We start from the raw sequence: 22,377 nt of genomic DNA on the forward strand, positions 1-22,377 counted from the left end.
AATGAGAAACAGCGTGGTACATTTCATTCTCCTGCTGAGTGGATGACTTATTTCTGTCGGAGAATAGGAAAGCCTTTCTAGACATTGTTTTTTCTCTATTTGAACACAGCAAACCAGTATCGCAATGGGGGGCAAGTGCCTTGTCCCAACACAGATGGACCACACATTTCACTACATTATGGGACCACATTAAAGGCACAATATGTAGGATTTTTGGATTAAAATATCTAAAAGCCACTAGAACACTTATAAATATTTTGTTCAATTGTGTATTTACATTATCCCTGATTTTGCCAAGAATTATTGAATCCAGAGAAATAAGCAGTTTTAACCAGGACACGGACTGTGTCCGTGCGTTGCCTATCAGTGACGTCATACCTGCGTTACCCTCGATTTCCGGTTTTATTTTGTAGAAACCATGGAAACACCAAAGACCCTTTAATATATGACATGTTTTATTAGACAGGTGAGCAACTGTTTGGTTACATTTATAGACAGAAAATGAATTATTGTCAAATAGCGTTTAGTCTACACGTTTAGTCTACACCAGACGCGACTTTTATCGCGCCGTGCCACAACAGCTAAAAGCTGTCTACACTGAATCCGACGAGATGACCGTTGGAAAGCACTTGGACTACGACAGAAATAGAACGGGGAATCGTTAGGGGTATAAGAAAATATCGATACACTTGAATATCGTGATATTATGTTTGGCGATACTGTATCAATTATCAAAAACACTGTATCGATATTTATTTATTTATTTATTTATTTATTTATTTGCATCCAAGATTCTGGGCTTTGTGTTCAGTTTAAACCCAACCGCTAGATGGCAGTGTTATCTCAGAACGCAAACTGACGCAGAGAAGAGCAAGGTCCGTCCGTGCATTGCTAGCATTAGCAAACCCAGCTCACAAGACAATTTGGTTTTATTTTGGCTTCAACTATAAATAAACCACCAATGAGATCGACAATAATCACGTTTGCAAAATAGGCCATGTTAAAATAAAATCTCGGGAAACGCATTGAATCTGAGAGCTCACTAAACATCCCGATGACATCCGCGCTGCTGAGATGCGTTTCGATAGAATATGTAATATGTACTGCATGCTTTCCTCTCAATAACAAAATAAACACAACAAAAGTGACAGCGGTGGCAGCAGAAAGAAAGCATCTGATCATAGCGATATGGATATGTTTGCACCAGCTCTGTTCAGCACTTCAGTGAAGGCAAGTTTATTTAAATAGCACTTTATATAATAGATTGCTTTAAAACATGCAGCTTTACAGTATTAAATATGAAAAAAAAAAAAAAAGTGATGGAATGGATTATGACTTTCTGTTGTTAAATACTTTAGAAATTAAAAACTGCTATAATGTGAACCTTTAAAACATACACCTAAAGAATCCTGCAGTCACGTTACTATTTTCCCTTCACTTAGATTGCACAAAAAAAGTGATATAAATACAAATTATATTGTCTTGATTAAATAAATTAAAGTTTTTTTGTCAGGGTTTATGCATATGGTGGTGTGTTCTTTATGACAGTTTTTTTTTTCCCCCTAAAATTAGATCTTTCTAAAATATCACAATATATCGCCTTTCTTACAGTATCGCAATATATCACAATATATCGTATCGTAACCCCTGTATCGCCAGATTCTTGGCAATACACAGCTCTAGAATCCGTTTACTGTCGGGAATTTGTCGCGTCGCACCGTGCCGCATCCAGTGTAGACAATATCACAGATTAAAATGGGTTCTATTGTCTATCACGGATTAAAATGGGTTCTATTAAAATGGATTCCGGTGTAGACACGGTGTTATTGTTTGAATCTCGTTTTCTTGATTTTCCGCGACTGCATGTTTTCACCATGCCTCAGAGAAAAACACTATTTTGTCAAGTGGCTAACATAGCATAATCAGATGCAGCTTTATTTTTAGTAACAGTAATACAGCATTTTCTCCGTCACACAATATGTTTTAAAATTAATTGCATGCCATTTATCAACACACGCCATCCAGCATTTATATTGTAATATTGATCTAGCTTACTGCAGTGTGCATCAAGTGTCTCATAGCAGCTGCAGAGTGAACGCTCAGAGTAACGTTATATATCATTTTCAACACACTCAAATGTATCTAATATGATAAAACACAGCTTCGTTACCTCATACGCTTGACCGGAAGAAGTGGAAGCAGTGACTGTGGCATAATAAAAGTTCCACTTCTCTTGAGGCGTGTGTCGCGCTCCTTTCTCATTAGCAATCTAATGCAATCTACACCTTTGATTTGAATAGGCGACCTCTAGTGGCGAAAATTTACATAGCGTGCCTTTAAGTCAATTACATGGATGCTTTTTATGGAATAATTTTTAATTAATAACACAAGTCTGGTGACATACTAGATGGCATCAGATCTTTAGTTTTTTGTTTTGTTTTGTTTTGTTTTGTTTTAATTAATAGATGCAGGGCTTGACATTAACTTTTTTGCTCACCAGCCAATGTGGCTAGTGGTTTTTCCAAAGTTACTAGCCACTCAGCATTTTCACTGGCCACAATTTTGCTGTTGGGAAATTACATTTTATATGATTAAAGTTGACTTTGACATTTTACTTGATTTAGCTAGATTTAAAACCCTTTAAAACTTTCAAATGCAGTTTGACCACCCAAATCAAGACTACATGGTATATCATCTATGTACAGGTGGGCAAGGGGTGGGCAATACGACCATAATAGGCCTATAAAATTTTTTATAATTTTATGTTGTTTTTGTTAGATTATATAAAAAGAACAAAGAAGCAAATTACAAATACAATAGTAAATTTTAAAAAAACTTTTTTTCATACATACAGTAGGTTTATTTAGGCCTAACATGTATACATTTATTTAACTTTTTTTGTTGTTTGGTTAACATTAATGAGACAGGTATTTAATTGGGCTGCTGACTGCATGGACGTAATATACTGACACATATCCAGCTTTTACCCACCTGTTTACGTCCACTTAAGCCATAACCGACTGTATTCACGCGAGATACTCCACATGATGGACATTTTTACATCTGTGTGCGCGTATATTTAACTATTCAGGCGCAAGGAGAACTGATCACGCACGCGACAGAGAGCGAGAGAGCGCTTATGTTGTGTACCGTTCAGCGCGATTCTGCCTATTCCGCCTTCACTAACTGCAAGTTAATCAATAACGAACTATAATTGGATTGTAATTTTGTGCTACGACGAGCTTGGCTACCTTTGATTAGGCTGTAGGCTGAAATTATATTCAACCCGCCAAAGTGGCTAGTGGGAGTGGCTGTCTTACCCGTCACAGCTGAAATCCACCCGCATTTGGCGGGTTGGCGGGTGTTAATGTCAAGCCCTGGATATGAGTAATCGAGATGCAGTGCAACATCTTCAATTTGTCCTCCCTTGTCCATTTGTTCTTCATTGATGCAGACTGAATATGTCAGCATAAGCTTTGCCTGTTGTTCTGATTTCCAGCCAGGCCAAAGATCAGTGTGAGATAATTTCCTGTCTGCAGGAGAAGTCCATGGGAAAGCGATAGAGAAGTCTCTGGAACAAACACAAATCCAGATTCAAAAACACGTCCCATTAAGCCACTAAAACGAATACAGTAATTAGAAATTGGGATTTTACATAGCTGTTGTTTGAAATGGCATGAGGGTGTGTAGATGACTGGGTGTAGATGACAAATAGAAATAAAAGCATTTTGTACATCATATATTTTTATATGACTTTGTAATAAACTTCCATAAATGTCATTAAAAAAATTAAAAAATAAAATAAAAACTGTGTGATAATGACATCATCTTCCTTACAGGACATAAACTCTTCAAGGACAAGTTAAAGTCTCAACATGTTTTGTTATGTTTGTAGGGGACATGTTTAAAATGTAAATCATCTTTAAATTTGGCATGAAATGAAAATTCACCCGTTTTCTAAGTGCATGTTATTGTCACAATTCAGGATGGGCATTTCAAGCAAAAATAATATTCGAAGACCGCTGGGAATTATTCGATTATTATTCGAAAATCGCACCCCTCCCCCGCATGCACGTATGTACACACGCATGTATAGGTTAGGTTACACACACATAAACGGAGAGAGAACGCGAGAGAGACCATTCATGTGTTCAGTCTTTTTTCCAAGGCCATTCATAACGGTGCGGAGCAAAGCGAGCGTTTTCAATAGACAGAAGTTGAGCTTCCATAGAAATGAACTGAAAACGCTCGCTCTGCGCCAGTGGACACGCACCATATGAATGCCCATGCGGAAATGAGCCTTTTACTTTCACTTTCAAATTAGCGGCAATTCGGAAGCTGCGATTTGTTTGAATGGTGGGTTCATTGTTATTCTTAATGAAAAACACAACAACAAAACAGTAAAATGACAAACCTGCTTAAATGGATGCTTTTACATTTCACTTTGAAACCAAAATCTTCCGTCGTCGTCTTGTCAGTCAGGCGGAATCGGCGAAGAGACCCTTTTCACATTTCCGGGTTTCTCAGAAGCGGAAGTCGTCATAGTTGGGTAAAATTCTATAGCGGTGAATGAGAGAATACATTAAATAGATTTTTTGTGTTTCCATTTGCTCAAATAGTTAAAGAAAAACTCCACAATAGTGTTTTCACAACTTTCATATATAGGAAAAAAATTGAGAGAGATTGATAACGGCAGTCAGAAGAGAGAAAGATGTCATTTTTACCGTCACTCCCATAGCCGTCCCATATTAGAAACACCCTCACAGCAGCGTTAACTAGGTTTTTGTAATTTGATGCAAAGGTAATATAATACTAAGTATATTGTTATAAATGTACATACCTTTTTTTAAAAATGAAAATATAAAAAACTTTTCAGGATTTACGATACTAATGACTGTTAACCCAAATTTCTATATATCCTAATTATTGTTAATATGTAATTAATTTTTCCAGGAGCTCTTTGCTTCTACCTTCAATTAAATTGCTAACAGTGATTGTAAATGAATTGCCTAAATTATTACATTATTAGCTAACTGTATTCTCCAAATTGTAATGTTGACATGCATTCTCTGTAAAGCTGCTTTGAAACGATATGTATTGTGAAAAGCGCTATACAAATAAATGTGAATTGAATTGAATTGAATTAAAACGCATCATCACAGTCTGTAAAAGGGTCTAGTGAGGTGAAATCTGACTCCTGCTGCTGATCTGTGCTTCGATTCTCGCTCGGCTCACACCTCACGCTGAAGTGAGCAAATACATTTAGTTTTTAATTGTAGTGTCTGTTCTCTGACTGAACTAAATGACTTTTATTACTATAAAAAAAAAACGACGGTGGGGGGCGGTGCCGTGGTGGGCAAGTGATATTACCAGTTTTGCGGCTGAACGCCGGCAACACCGACTATCGCAGCAAGCCTACCTTAAGCCATAATGATTTAGGCTGCCTAAACGCGTTACAACATATTGTGAACAGCCTGAATGACAGCACTTATGTGAACATTAATTTTAATGTCTCTGTTATATGCCACACAAGTCTAGTGTGCATGTGAGGTTGTCTGGGAGTTGATTGACTGCTTTTAGGTGCGTTATTGGCAGTGCGCGCCACCCTCTGGTTGGTCACCACCGCATCAGCAACGAAAACATGGGAAATATTTTTAAGATGATAATTGCACAAACTATTCGATATTCTATAATTAAATCAACTAATCGAATGTTCGAAAATCGTGACACATCCTTAGTCACAATACGGAAGGAAAGATTTCCGTTACTTCCATCCTGTAATGTCAAACTGTAAAACCTTTTTAAAGGCATAATTATGCCTCCAAATATATTCAAATAACAATACAAATTGCTAACATTTAAGCACATTATTTATCTGATAGAATGTTTGAAATCACCTTTTTCATAAAATGAAATATTCAGTCAACTTTCTGACTTACTTGAAAGTAGTTTAGGAACTTATCTTTGACATCATGGGCATTTAAGACCTCTGCCGTTGGATGCTTTGGGCCTCAAATTATTTACTATTGAGTTGTAGCAAGTGTTCAGATATGCACCATTAGCTCTTCTGTGCTGATGTTTCGGTGACATTGCAAGACCTTTGTGTCGATGAGAGCAGGGTGAAGCAGCAGGGTTGAGACCTCCTTCCCTGAGGAGGAGGGGTGGGTGAGGTGATAGGAGCGAGGTGCTCAGTATGTGATCACTACACTTGAAAGAGAGTCCTTGTTTGTTTTGGATCAGCGTAGCCCCGCACACACAGAAAGGGACTGTTCTCCATCTTCAGGGCTCTTGGCTGAAGACTCAGCCTTGGGGCAAGATACTCCATTCACCTTCTGTTCTCTCTCTGTTTTGCTCAGCTCTTCTGTTTCTACACCCCCTTTTTAGATGATTCCCATCCTTATACAGAACTGGATAATTGGGGCATTAATAGCTGGATGAGCCGCTTTTGTTCAAGGTACTTCATTTTCAAGAGCAGCTTGAGTCTCCTGCTGCACAGTTTTTGTTTTCTTTGAATTAATTTGTTAAGCTTTTTTTTTTTTATCCAAATCAGCTTAGAAGAAAATAAACCCCTTGATCTGGCATTATAGAGGCATAAATAGCCAAAACACAATCGCTTTCTGTGTTTCAATGCAGAGTTGATGTAAAAGAGTGCTAAAATATTTATTATAAAGACTTCAGTTGCCGTTTTGACTCAATTCAAAATGCCTTTCTGTAATTGTTTCATATAAGCATATAAATCATTTTGATACCCGCTACAAAAACTGCACTTAAAATGACAAATGTGAAGGGCTCCTGTTTTAAATGAGAAAACCAGAGAGGTGTTTTCAACCGCAGAGGCGGATGGAAAAGGAAGCAATTCATGACCCTGTGACCTCTAACTCTTAACTTTATTTCCATGTTAAACTTTTGGGGTTTTATGCTTTAGATTGGCTTTCCAAAAGTTACTTATTTTTCTGAAAGTGTAGTCTCTGTAGGTGTAAACTGCTCCCTTTGTCACCAGTCTTGTACATTTTATGAGTGTTATGAATCAGTTCTTGTCATTAATTCTTCCATCGGGGGGGAAAAATGTGGAATTCTTTTACAGAAGAGAGAAATCCAGAGGTATTTCCACTCACTGGCGGAATATGATGCGTCACATTCACTCAGATTTCAGATATACAGTTTTTAAATTAATAAACCCATCATGGTCTGTATAATATCCAGAAATTTGTTTGACATAAATATAAAAAATATGAAAACTCAATAACTCAGAGTTATGACAGCTTTAACAGCCTCAAAGTGTAATTTTCATTGTAAAAACATTTTGAGTCTATACACCAACCACATTCTTGGTTTTATTAAGTAGTTCTCTTTTAGTTTAATAGCAAAAGCATATTTTGTATATACTAAAATATGTTATCGTCATTCATTTTTGTGTCCTCAGCAATTAAAGGGTGAAAATGTAGGCCAGTAGCACTTTTAAATGCAAGACTTGTTGCAGTGCTTTCGTCTGTCTGTATATTGGTTTATGTTCACTTCTTTTAGGGTTGTAAATAATTCTTTCTCTTGTCCAAAAATGTAAGCTTGACATATTTATAACTGCCTATAATCTTGTACTGTAGGTCTCAGGGATACTCTCCTATGGACCGATATAAATTGTTCTGTTACAACTGATTTTCAGTTAAAGCATTTAAAGACATACATAATCACAAGTTCTGACTCTTATTAGAATACATTTACATGACCAAAAACAGACTTATTTATTAATTAATTTAATACTTAAATAAAACTGTTTAGCATTCATGTTTTCTTTTCAGTTCAAGTATTTTTTCATGTCATTTTCTTCCTTTATAAATCCAAATTTCTCTACTAGTTTTAACATAGGATTAGATCCATGGAATTTTTGACAGAATCTGATCATATGTGCATTTTATAAATGAAGCCCCAACTTTTTTTTTTTTTTTTTTTTTTTGCATGCTGATTTTGGAAGCGAGGTAAATTTTCTATGTCCCTTAAGACAACTCTCCATTCTCTCTTTCCACCCATTCCAACTATTGATACTAGATAAACAATAGCTCAGTATTACAACCCTGAGCGCTACGGAAAAATCCAGGAGTTGGAAACCTCAGAGAGTCGGTGGTGTGGTGAGATGAGGTTCCAAGCAAAGCACATACTGTACCCAGTGTCTCAGTGTGAGGGACTCACCATTTGTTATTATTTCCCATGTTCAGCAAGTATGGTAATACCTTGCAGATTAAAAGAAGGGCCTCAATCAACCGCAACTAGCTTATACTGCCAGTTTCGGGGGGTCACAAAATAATGGGGCTTTTCCATTTTCCACTGTACGTAAGGTTTTTTAAATTACTTGATTTAAACACAATACGCTGTTGTCAAAGTAGGCAAACATTGGGACAATTTTGTGGGACATGTTTAAAAAAAAAAATCTAACCTTATTAAAGGGATAGTTCACCTGAAAGTGGAAATTCCGTCATCATTTACTCACCTTTATGTCATTCCAAACCTGTATGACTCTCTTTTATTCTGTGGAACACAAAAGAAGACACACAATGAAAGTAAATGGGGTCCAAAACAGCACTGGACCATACTGATTTTCGTTGTATGGACAAAAAAACGCAGAGACATTTTTCACAATATTTTCACAGGCCTCAGTTTGCTCAACTACAATATATGAGCAACAAATATTGCACTAAAGTACCTTTTTTAGCGCTTTCTTCCTTCCAACACTATATACTGTATTTAATATTATCCCATGATTTACTCACCCTCAAGCCATCCTAAGTGTATATGATCTTCTTTCAAACGAACACAGTCGGAGATATATTTAAAAATATCCTTAGTCCTCCAAGGTTTATAATGAATAAAAATTCATCCATCCATAATCAGAGTAATCCATACGGCTCCAGAGGGTTAATAAAGGCCTTCTGAAGCGAAGGGATTCGTTTTTATAAGAAAAATATCCATATTCACCGTAAAAATAAATTTGTTCAGTTTACTTGATTTAATTTTGCAAACTCGTTGCCTTGATTCAATAAAATAAGCTTAACTTAAGTTAACTTAAGTTAATCTTACTTAAACCATTTAAGTTTTGTCAACTTAATTATATCTGTGATCTGAGGAAGTGTACTCCCAAAGTGCATTGCGGCATGAATAAAGTAAATGCTTTGTTTTACTGGTTGTGACTTTATTTTACAATTTCATTTGCTGTCTTTTGTCAGTATTACCCCAACAATGACAGCCAATAAAATTGTAATTAATGTCTTATTAATGAAAAAAAAAAAATTAACTGTTACCATTGTTGTGTTTTGCATGCTGAATGTTGATGTCTGTGTGTGATTGTGTGTGAGGTTGAGTGCAAGGCACTGGCTCAACTAGAGAGGAATCAACCCCCTTAAAAGTTTGATGTTTCACAATAGTATGGTGTTTATGATATATATGTTAGCGATACAATCTAATAAACCAAAATTCTACATGAAGTCTAGATTAGTTATTGGTTTAGTGCCAAATTAGATCACTTTTTAAAAGCAATCTATTTAATATGTCTCTTCCGTTGAAACCACAAATAACTGTAATTTCCTGTTTGGAAATCAGTTGGAAGAGAGTTATAATAATATAAATGAAGTTCCAAGTGCACAACCAAAGGGAACACTAATCACTAAAATGGTGAGATAAATTTTAGGAAATCAACATGAATTTATGGTCAACTTATGTGACATTCTCCCAAACGTTTTAGTTATATTGATAATTTAACATTCAAGATCACTTTGAGAAAGATAACTGCAGAAGTGGAGGAAATGAGTGAAAAGTCTATTAAGAATTGCCCTGCCTTAAAAACCTTTTGCACCACCAGAATTTTTTTTTTTTTTTTTTTTGCTTGACAAAATGGTACTCAAACCAGTCAAAGTAATTTTAAGTAATTTTTCCGGCGGAAGTTGATTTGGGCGGAAGAGCAACCTTCTGAGACGCAATGACAAACGCAGAGGCGCAGAGCAGAGAGCAAAACAAAACACCGGTCATGAATTAGAAATCTAAAACAAGAATCTTTAAAGAGAAATGTCTGAGGAATTTGATGTAAGAGAAGAGGAGCTTGAGTTTGTTGCACAGTCCTATTTGTTTAAATCGTGAGAGGCGTCTAAGCTTACGATACTCCTACATCCTGCGTCATACATCGTGTCAGAGGATTACTAATTTGGTGCAAGTCGACTTGGGCAGTATGCGTACGGTCGTCCACCGGAAGCTAGTTATTTGAATTTATAAAGTTTTAAATATGGATATTTTTCTTACAAAAACACATCTCTTTTCTTCAAAAGGCCTTTATTAACCCTCTGGAGCCGTATGGATTACTTTGATTATAGATGGATGGATTTTTGTTGTTGTTGCTGTTGTTGTTGTTTTAAAACATGGCCCCCCATTCACAACCATTATAAACCTTGGAGGACTAAGGAAATCTCTGATTGTGTTTGTCTGAAAGAATATAGTCATATACATCTAGGATGGCTTGAGGGTGAGTAAATCATGGGATATTTTTTATTTTTGGGTGAACTATCCCTTTAACTGCTGGGCCATAACCATAAAGGCTATTACATTTATCAACCACCAATCTTGAACATTTAGCTACATAATTTCTTAATTGAATATATTATTACAATTATATTCATCAGAGAAGCTGCAGTCTTATCAGGATATCTCACAGCTCTAAGAATCTCATTCATCTTTACATGCTTGATATATATATATATATATCAGACAGACATGTTTTGTCTGGTGCATGAAAGCAAAAAAGCTAATTTAAGACAGAAGGATGAAAGTTCACCTCAGCCTTGTGATCCCGATGAGTACAGCAAAAGCTCTTGACATTAATCAGAAAAGAGGTTGGAGGTTTTCTCTTCAGTGGCTTTGACACTCACTGCCGCGCTACACGCAAGGTTTGTAATGAGCTACCTCAGAGACAAGGATCTGAGAGCGCCTGGAAGAGCAGAGGAATGGAAAATACACCCCAGCCCTCCACTGTGGTCCCTGCAGAAACTCATGAGCTCATTGTTTGGCTAGACATCTGCATCTTCTTTGAACAGTAGCCTGACCACATCCTTAGGGCTCCTCCGTTCCTTCGCTCCCTGTAGATCCGTGCTGCTATCGTTTTACCTTACTTCTTTTATTGAGGGAATGAAGTATCACTGCCTTGACAGTAGTTGAGTAGCATTGCACAGTTATTGATTTTCTGATAGCTTACAAACAGGTTTCCTATCCACTTTGCTCACCATTGCCATTGGTCAGACTTACAGATGGCCACGCCCCAAATTCACACCATTGGTTGTGCCACTGTTGCGGTGTCAGAATGATTGGGATTCTTACACAAATCGAGCAATGTTTTGATACCACAGAGTTTACACTTTCCTGGGAAATCTAATGAATGGCTTTCTTAATGTCATCTCTGTATATTAAATGGTTAGTTCACCCAAAAATGAAATTTCTGTCATTAAGTACTCACCCTCATGTCGTCCCAAACCCGAAAGACCTTCGCTTGTCTTTGGAACACAACTTAAGATATTTTTGATGAAATCCAAGGGTAAAAACTAGAGTACGAAAATAGAGTAGCAGTATGACAGGGGACAGATGAATTTGTTGAATAAAGTTGTTATATTTGTTTTGTTTTTTGCACAAAAAGTATTCTCGTCGCTTCATAATATTAAGGTTGAATCACTGTAGACCCGTGGACGGTTTTAACAAAGCCTTTAGTAACTTTATAGGACCTCAAAAGGTGCAATGTCGTTGCTGCCTATGTGTGGATCAGATACCCTCGGATTTCATCAAAAATATATTTGTGTTCCGAAGACAAACAAAGGTCTTACGGGTTTGGGAAGACATGAGGGTGAGTAATGACAGAAATTTCATTTTTGTGTAAACTAACCCTTTAATCTGGGATACAAGAAAGTATTTTTACACCAGTACTGATATCATTGTGTCATTGTGAATCATCCTAAATATGTAATTGTCTATCTGCACTGGTTTTAGTCATTTTGGTGTTTTGAGCTTAGGTGTTTTTTGTGCATTACACGCAGTTTATCAGGACAAAAATGTGACATTTACTTTCAAACAACGCACATCCTTGGTGCCAGGCAGGAAACGGAAGTCTTACAAAAGTCATTATACACTACCATTCAAAAGTTTGGTGTTGGTAAGATTTTTTTAAATGTTTTTGAAAGAAGTGTCTTATGCTCACAAAGCTGAATTTACTTGATCAAAAATACACTACAAACAGTAATATTGTGAAATATTACAATTTAAAATAACTTTTTTATATTTTAAAATGTAATTTATTCCTATTATGGCAAAGTTACATTTTCAGCATCATTACTCCAGTTTTCAGTGTCACATGATCTTTCAGAAATCATTCTAATATGCTAATTTTGTGCTCAAGAAATATTTCTTAATGTGTGGCTTATTATACTGATAAAACTGTCACTTATTTTTGTGGAAACGGTGATTCATTTTCAGGATTTTTTTTTTTTTTTTTTTTTGATGAATAGAAATTTCAAAAGAACAGCATTTATTTGAAATATAGTTTATAATGTCCTGCAAATGTGACATTAGATCACTGAGGACTGAGGATATACAGTATTGAAACCTAGTTTCTTAATTTTAGCCGAAATCTTGTATAAATTCATAAAGATGTTTTAGCATGGTTCCATGTTGGAACTCATAATGATGATATTTTTTGTTTAGCTCTAAATCCAACCAAACATGCAGAATAAAGTTGTCTTAACTCAACATTTTATGCAGGGCCATGTGTTTAAAATGGCAGATTAAGTGTGCTTTAGTTGTATTTCATCCCACTGAACAAAACTGACAGTGTTGAAACTCTGAATTTCATCCTAAGTGATCTCAGAGGAATTGTGCGACAGCAGTCTCATGTCGAGTATTACTGTCTCCACCACATCAAAGGGCCTAACAGCGAGACTTGCATAAGACTGTCACTTATAACTTCCATAAAGTGTTCTTGCCATCTGTGTTTGTGTGTGTGTGTGTGTGCGTGTGTTGCTCAGTGCATATTTGTTCGTATACTAGTGTTTTTCCAGTGTCCTTGGCTGCTTCACGGACACTCCTTGAGCCACGGCACAATAGGCTCTTTTATCTCATTATGCAATATATAAAGCTTTCCAGCCTGCGTGGCAATTTCCATAAACTCTGTATTGAAATCTCTAGACATGCCAGCATAATGAGTTAGTTTGTTGGTGAGAGGCATTGTAAGCTTAGTCTGCTCTTGGTAGCATTATTCTGCCTTGTCAGATTGTGTTTCAGGTATTAAAAGACAGTATAATTGTCTGAGGTTGTCATCACTGTCTGAAAACATTTTACACTTGTTTGAGCAGATTGTTAAGAAGACACAAAAGTATTTTTCTGGCTCTAAAGCTGCTTGCAAGAGCCAAACTCTCTGCGCATTCACCTTGACTATGTGTTTATTTAAAATATTCTTTTGGCTGCTCCCAGTTTTACACTCTGTTCCGGATCCATAATAGCACCATACTTGGCTATGAAGCTCATGAAAAGTGTTATGGGATTCATTGGCCATGAATCCTGATGCGAACGAATCCAGATGCTCTAAATAAAACATAAAAGTTAACCGCACATCATCAAATGCATTAATCAATCTTGTGTTTCTTACTCGTCCCTCAGTAATCTATATAATGTTGTTGAGTTCCGGATGGCAGGTGTTAACACTTCCTTTCTCAGTTATCCCAGTTTTCCGTGTACTCTGGAAAGCCCCTGATGGGAAAACCAAATCCCTTGAGATAGCCGCTGCATAGCACCCTGCAGCCCCGCTATCGCATGTGAACTCATACATCTGGAATGTTTCTCTGCCACTGGCCAGGCCACAGTCTCAACACCCTTCAAGCTGTTTGCTTGTAGACATGCAAGTTTTTTTTTTCCCCATAGCCTGCTATGAATACAGACAGCCCATGTAATTAAAGGCCCCAAACCACTTCACTCTGGCTACAACATATCAAACACAAAGTACACAAAATTTTTCCACAGTTATGCTTATGCACATTTAGATTTTTCCTCCATTACTGTGCAGACATGGGAATCTAGGAATAATACTATGATTATCAATAAAAATCAACAAAATGTGCATGTTTTTATAAAATTAATTTATAAAAGGTGCACAGACTTTATACTGACACCTACTGATGTGGATGCAGCATCATACGCAAACAAAAGTTTAATGCTATTCTATAAATACTGCAAATACTACTGTCAGTATTCAGCTGGTCATGTGATCTCAACATGGCAGCCTCCATGAGGCAGCCCCCTTCTTGTAAAATAAAACCCTTTTATTAGATGACTAATAAAAGAGTTTTATTTTTTAGGGTTTTATAGGCAGGAACACACCAAGCCGACGGTCGGCCGTCGGGCAGTTTTTGTTCATCGGCCAACTAAGTTTTCTCAGTGTGTTCCGCACCATCGGCTGAAGTTGGTCCTCGTCGGCTTTTTTTCGGCCGATTCGACATGTTGAATAGAGCTAGTCGGTCCGTCAGGCCATCTGATCATTCTGATTGGCTGTTCAGCTACTGCCACCTGCTGGTACGGAAAGGCATTTCATCTTACGCAGGCGCAGGACGGACGCGGCCGTCGGCTGTCGAGCGTCGGTTTGGTGTGTCAGGCCAACTTTGGACCCAGACGCTGCCGACGTGAGCCAACCCCGCAGTCTGCTTTCGTCACCACTAGGCTTGGTGTGTTCCTGCCTTTACAGTGCATCCGGAAAGTATTCACAGCGCTTCACTTTTTCCACATTTTGTTATGTTACAGCCTTATTCCAAAAGGGATTAAATTCATTATTTTCCTCAAAATTCTACAAACAATACCCTATAGTGACAACATGAAAGAAGTTTGCTTGAAATCTTTGCAAATTTAGTAAAAAATAAAAACAAAACAAAAAATCACATCTACATAAGTGTTCACAGCCTTTGCCATGACACTCAAAATTGAGCTCAGGTGCATCCAGTTTCCACTGATCATCCTTGAGATGTTTCTACAACTTGATTGGAGTCCACCTATGGTAAATTCAGTTGATTGGACATGATTTGGAAAGGCACACACCTGTCTATATAAGGTCCCACAGTTAACAGTGCATGTCCGAGCACAAACTAAGCCATGAAGTCTAAGGAATTGTCTGTAGACCTCAGAGACAGGATTGTATCGAGGCACAGATCTGGGGAAAGGTACAGAAAAATTTCTGCAGCATTGAAGGTCCCAATGAGCACAGTGGCCTCCATCATCCGTAAATGGAAGTTTGGAACCACCAGGACTTTTTCTTAGAGCAGGCCACCTGGCCAAACTGAGTGATCGGGGGAGAAGGGCCTTAGTCAGGGAGGTGACCAAGAACCTGATGGTCACTCTGACAGAGCTCCAGCGTTTCTCTGTGGAGAGAGGAGAACCTTCAAGAAGAACAACCATCTCTGCAGCACTCCACCAATCAGGCCTGTATGGTAGAGTGGCCCGACGGAAGCCACTCCTCAGTAAAAGGCACAACAGCCTGCCTGGAGGACTCTCAGACCATGAGAAACAAAATTCTCTGGTCTGATGAAACAAAGATTGAACTCTTTGGCCTGAATAGCAAGCGTAATGTCTTGGAGGAAACCAGGCACCGCTCATCACCTGGCCAATACCATCCCTACAGTGAAGCATGGTGGTGACAGCATCATGCTGTGGGGATGTTTTTCAGCGGCAGGAACTGGGAAACTAGTCAGGATCGAGGGAAAGATGAATGCAGTAATGTACAGAGACATCCTTGATGAAAACCTGCTCCAAAGCGCTCTGGACCTCAGACTGGGGTGAAGGTTCATCTTCCAACAGGACAACGACCCTAAGCACACAGCCAAGATAACAAAGGAGTGGCTACGGGACAATTCTGTGAATGTCCTTTGAGTGGCCCAGCCAGAGCCCAGACTTGAACCCGGTTGAACATCTCTGGAGAGATCTGAAAATGACTGTGCACCGACACTCCCATCCAACCTGATGGAGCTTGAGAGGTCCTGCAAAGAAGAATGGGAGAAACTGCCAAAAAAATAGGTGTGCCAAGCTTGTAGCATCATTCTCAAAAACACTTGAGGCTGTAATCGGTGCCAAAGATGCTTCAACAAAGTATTGAGCAAAGGCTGTGAATACTTATGTACATGTGATTTTTTTTTCATTCTTCTTTTATTTTTTATTAGTTTGCAAAGATTTCAAACAAACTTCTTTCACATTGTCATTATGGGGTATTGTTTGTAGAATTTTGAGGAAAATAATGAATTCAATCCCTTTTTGAATAAGGCTGTAACATAACAAAATGTGGAAAAAGTGAAGCGCTGTGAATACTTCATCTCATGTGAGTGTATATGATTTTAAAAATGTTTTTTTTTAAAAGCATTTTTGTGTAGAAGATATTTCCGTTAAACTTTAATTAATGTTAAAAATTTAATCTTATTGTAAATAAGATTACTGCATTAGGTATCAAGAACTATCTATTTATACAGCATTTATTGATCTTGGTTAATTTATAAATATACTATTGTTCATGGTTAGTTAATGTTCATTCATAATACAATAATATATATATATATATATTAATTTAAAAATAATGACTGAGTGAACTTTTAATAAAGCAGCCCTTGCTGAATAGTTTTGCTCTTGGGAAAGTTAATAGACCTTGTTATGTAATGCAAATGCCATTGACATCAGACCCGAGATAAGAGGAGCATAGCGGTTTTAACTTGGCTGACTGTCATAAGCCATGAACAAGATGCATCTGGCACCACTACATTTGTGCACTTTTCTTTATCTGAACATAATACTGACTTGTAATCAAACTTTTTGTCCATTCGCAGCCCTAGGTATTTCGCAAGTTGACGTTTTGCAAGTAACAACAAAAATAGTTCTCCCATTGCATCACTGAGTTAAAACAAGTCAAGTCTGCTCATTGTCATGTTCATTATTCAAGTTTTCCACACAGGCTGGTTCTCCTGAGGGTTTTGAGGTTGGAGATGGAACTTGTCTATACTGTCTTGAATAATACTTGGCTGTTGAAGCAGCAAAGAAACATCTGGCGTTTGTGGTATTTTATCGGCTTTCTACTGGCCTTTGCCTATTAAAAATATGAACCCAACACCTATGCAAAAGATATAATTTAAGTTATAAATTAAGTTCTTAGAGCAGAATGGATAATTGGCAGAATGTTTTAAGACATTAAATTGATATTAAGAAACTTTTTAGGATTAAGGTGTTATGTAACATGTTATGTTGATGGCACAAGAAAAAAAAAAAAACACATTTTTAGCCCAATCTGACAAGACATTTTTTATTTTAATCTTGCCAGTCATTATCAACAAATCAACCCTCAACTGATTTATAGGCATACAACTTTGTTTATTTGTGTAGTTAGACCAGTCATTTTACAAGTGAACGTTATGCTCCAATTACTGTGATTATGTGCACATGAAACCAGTTTTGGCCAATCAAATCCAGCTGCTTTGAAATGAGGTGACATTCATATATGTAAAACGTCGTACAGTGTATTTTGTTATGTAAAATTGCTTCTTGTACATGTCATAGCTGTGTGTAATGTTATTTTAGTATTATACTATATTGAATTAGCTTTTATTTTTGTATCGTCAGCTTTCATTTTAATTTTAGTTTAAGTTTTAGTAATGTTAGTTATTTATTTATTAGATTTTTTTTTACATACATTTTTGTTTAGTTTTAATTTATTTATTATTTCAATTTTAGTTTTATTACTTTTAGTACTTTGACTTGTTTTATTTCAGTAAATTGCCAAGGAAACATTTGTAAGTTTCTTTTATTTTCTTTTATGTTTTTAAGTTTCTCATATAATATTTCATTTTATTTCAGGTTATTAACGGAAGCAATGTTTTAATAGTTTTAGTTTTAGTTAACAATAACATCATGGGTTTAAAGTGCATATTATTTTTTCCACACTTTTCCACGCGTATGTAATATAAAAAAGCACTGCATTCATTTCTATATTCTTCTATATAATTCATTTATTTATTTTTAACATAGAGTTATTTATTTGTGAAATCCCCTTTCATAATATATAGTCAAATATCATGACTGGGCTTCCAGCCTCATATGTGTCCTAAATGCTTTAGATATTTATAGACAAAAATCTGTGGCTGTCCCATTTGAGGATCCACTGTGGTTAACTCGCATGTTATCATATTTACTTATTATTAGTAATACGTCACAGGTGAAGCCTATCAATCATTGATCATCTGAGACATGTCAGAATTTATTTTAATCACCAAGATTTTTGTTGTGGGATTTTCGGTGAAAAATTTCCTCAGCCTATGTGATTTACACCATCTCGCTCTGTGTAAGTCACACTGTGTCCTTAAATTTTTGGCTCGAGAGATTCATGTGAGAGTTACATTTCAAGGAGCATAAACCCTGAAGTCTGTAAATGTCTTTGACTGTGATGGTCCCTGGTTTTAGTAGACTCAGCAGCGCTGCGCCCACACTCCCTGTTCTATTCATGGACATCAGTATCGGCAGGCTGCTTCTTGACTGAATTCCACAGGGTGTTCATTTCCTGATTTTGCCAAGTTATGGGTCAATATATTTTGTTGATCCTGGAACAACATTCCTGTCTGAAAATTTAATCCCAACCATATTCCTATAGAATATAGAATAGAATGTTCCTATAGAATAGAAGCACCTAACCCTGGTTGGAAGCCTAAACTTGACAAACTGTAAACTTGTCCCTCAAATCTGCTAAGTTGTTTGGAATGTTGTTCCAGAATCAACAAATATGTTAATCCAGGAACATGTTGCACTTGGTGGAATCAGGTTCTGCGTTCAATTATCAGGTCATCCTTACAGGGATTGTTAGGAAATGAAGAGACATTGGTAACTCCTGACAGAATACCGCTTTTTTTGTCTCTTTCTCTGATGGCAAAATACCCCTATTTTTTACCATTTTTGACAACCTGAAAGAGGATGACAGTGCCAACATTCTTGATTGACAGCAAGAATAACCTGTCTCTTTTCATACGTACATCAATGAGATTACAGAAGACTAGTTTTCGAGTTTCATTTCATGCAGCACATTCTGTATATAATATACTGGCTCTCTAAATTTGGTTGCAAGTCTTGAAAAGTTACATCAGGTGTAGAATGAGATTTTATTTCTTTTTTATTACTTTTATTACGTTTTTAGCACCCCAAACTTCACTGATAGCTGTGAAACATTTTATTCTACCTCTTTCTGTCTTTCTCTCAGTAAAGCTGAAACTGGCTTCATTGGAAACCAGCCACTGGAACAATCATTTCCAGGAAATCTTATTCACTCTTATTCATTGTGTCCTAGAAAGTTTCATAAGCCTAGAATAGACCTGGCTGAATACAAATATATAATTATTTGTAATTAGAATATGGTTTATACCAAATGTCTGGATTTTTTTCCATTTTGCCAAGCCAACATTCTCTTTCCCACTTTTTATATCAAGTAATTTTGCTAAATATAAGATTGTAATGATATTAAATCACTTGCTAACTAGCTACTAAAACATACAGACAAGAAAATGGTTATTTTGTCCTTGCTGACTTGAAGAAAATTTGTTAATTGTCAAGTTTGTGAAAATTACTTCTATCTCAACATCTTTTGTTTACAATATTTGCTTTATATTGAGCACAATTTTTGAGGTGGAGTTTGATTGTATTTTACATATTTCACATTTAAATCATTTCTTCATGATGATTGGAGAATTATTTCTCTACACTTTCTGCAAATGTAAAATCATGATAGTAGTTGACCAATAGATGGCAGCTGAGGTCATTCACTTTCATTACCACTGTAGTTTTGCTGTTGTAATTGAATCCAGTGAGAGGTCACTGAAGGTCAGTGAGCTACTTCACTGTTCACAGGAAGTATATGTCAGGGTCAGTCTCAGCTATACAGCTGACCTCTGACCTCCCTGACCAGCACGCACACTCAACACACGCTCTAGGCTATTTCTGTGACTTTAATGCCAATTTTAGTGTTGGCTATAACTCCAGATCCTATATTGGTACAGCAGATTTCTTGTCAGGTTTATGTCTTTTAATTTTATGGGGGCAGCTGCAAAGCCACAAACAGTTTTGGATACAGTACTAATGGGCCCATTGTTGCATGTCAAATAAATTGTAACCCTATTACGTTATACACTCAGCCAATGGCGTATTTTAAGAGCACCATTTGTAAACTTAGATGCACAGCAAGCAAATTTATATGTTTACATACATTACTATTAAAAATGTTGGGGTTGGTAAGATTAATGTTTTAGAAAAAGTCTTTTATGCTCACCAATGTTGCATTTCTTTAAATAAATACAGTAAAAACAATAATAATGTGAAATATACACTGCCCGGCCAAAAAAAAAAAAAAAAAAGTTGCTGTTTGGATTTTAATAGGCAAATACTTAAGAATCTATGAATGGATCATTATTACAGTGATTATTATGTTTCTAACATGTTATATGTTTGGCAACGGTTCTTTTAACCCTTAAAGATGGAGTGTGTAGCTTTTCATTTCTTAAACCATGTATTAAGATGTATCATGGCCATATTCCAGGATGACAGTGTCAAGATTCACCAGGGTTAAAATTGTGAAAGAATAGTTCAGAGAGCATGAAGAATCATTTTCACACATGATTTGGCACTGACCTTAACCTCAGTGTAAGTTTTTGGGATGTGCTGGAGGAGACTTTACAGAGTGCTCACCTTTTGCATTGTCAATACAAGATCTTGACCAAAAAATGATGCACCTAATGATGGAAATAAATGTGATGTTATTTCCATCAAGAGGTGCATCAGTTTTTGGTCAAGATCTTGTATTGACAATGTAAGAGGTGAGCACTCTGTAAAGTCTACTCCAGCACATTCAAGACTTTCAATGGAATTAGAGGTGCCAATTCATGTGTGAAAATGATTCTATTAAACAAACAGCGACTTTTTTTTGGCCAGGGAGTGTATTATTACAATTCAGAATCTGTTTTCTATTTCTATTTTAATATAAAATAAAAAAAAATCAATGTTTTATTTCAATATATTCATTTTGTTGAAAACGGTTGTGCTGCTTAATGTTTTTGTGAATGAAGTTTAAAAGAACAGCATTTATTTGAAATGGAAATTTTTGTAATGTTATAAATGTCATTATTGATCAATTTAATGTATCCTTGCTGAAAAGAAATATTAATTTCTTTTTAAAAAATTAATTGACCCCAAACTTTTGAATGGTAATGCAGTATTTCAGTAGTATTTCATATTAGGTTAACCCTGTATTTTTTCAGCTGAAATCATAGAGTGCTCTTCATGCTAATGACAAGTGTAATTCAGCCATCAGACAGAAGTGGTCATACACATCAGATCTGAACAGTAATGAGAGCTGTCAACCACAGAGAAGATTGGTTTATCCCACATCAGGACCAGGTGTCAAAACTATCCACTTCTGACCATTTGAGCAGAACATTGACCATATTTTAAGTGTATGATTACAGGGAACAAGTGTGCCATCTGGTTTAACGATGGAGTGGGAGAGAAGTTGTGTAGCTACTGAAGGTTTTTAGCTGCAAGATTCATTTTTCATCCTAACTTATCCTGCTTGCTTCACTCACTGAGAACATCCACTCTCACCTTCCTGTAATTTAATACTAGTTAAGCCACAGATAGTCTTTAGGCTTGGCGTGAGAAAGCAGACACATCCCACTGGCTGTGTAAAGTACATCTTCACTCTTCAGTTATTGACTAACTGCACTCATTAACAGACTCGTAACCTCTACCTGCTGATTAGCAAGCTGCTTTGTGAATCCTGTAGCAGAAACAGAACTCTAATGAGCAAGCAAGAACATTCAGGCAATAGCTCCAAGGCACTATTTCCAGGCCAGACACTGAATGTTGTTTAGTTTTGTCCCTGTCGCCTGACAATTACCAGTGTTCATGAGAATCCTGGAGAGAGTTCTCTCTGAACTATCTGTGTAAATGTAGAAAAAGAGGGGCCACTAAACTGGAAAGTGGAAAGCCTTGAAGTTCAGGGCCCAGATGTGTAATACAGTATGTCTCAAAGTACTGTAGAACATCTGTTTTAAAGTGATAAATGATTTTCTGGAGAATAGTATGTGGATTTTTACAAATTTTTGACATAAAAATTTATTGTAAACCCATCTTTAAGGAATAGTTCTCCTTTACTTATCAATTACTCATTATAACCCATATGACTCGTTCTTCCATGGAACACGAAAGGTGAAGTTTTGAATAACTGATATACAGTATGCTGCTATCGTAGTCTCTTATGCTCATCAAGGCTGCAGTAAACAGTAAAACAGCTTTATTAATTATCACAATTTG

The 22,377-nt window shown here is 36.5% G+C and overlaps 1 protein-coding gene across 4 annotated transcripts in view; it reads left to right on the forward strand.

The window, feature by feature from the left end:
• The window catches only part of ralgps1 (Ral GEF with PH domain and SH3 binding motif 1), a 166,146-nt gene that overhangs the window by 113,935 nt on the left and 29,834 nt on the right, over positions 1 to 22,377 (forward strand). The gene's annotated exons all lie outside the window — the stretch shown is intronic.

Source organism: Ctenopharyngodon idella, chromosome 8, assembly GCF_019924925.1.
Source record: "Ctenopharyngodon idella isolate HZGC_01 chromosome 8, HZGC01, whole genome shotgun sequence".
NCBI classification, from domain to species: Eukaryota; Metazoa; Chordata; class Actinopteri; order Cypriniformes; family Xenocyprididae; genus Ctenopharyngodon; species Ctenopharyngodon idella.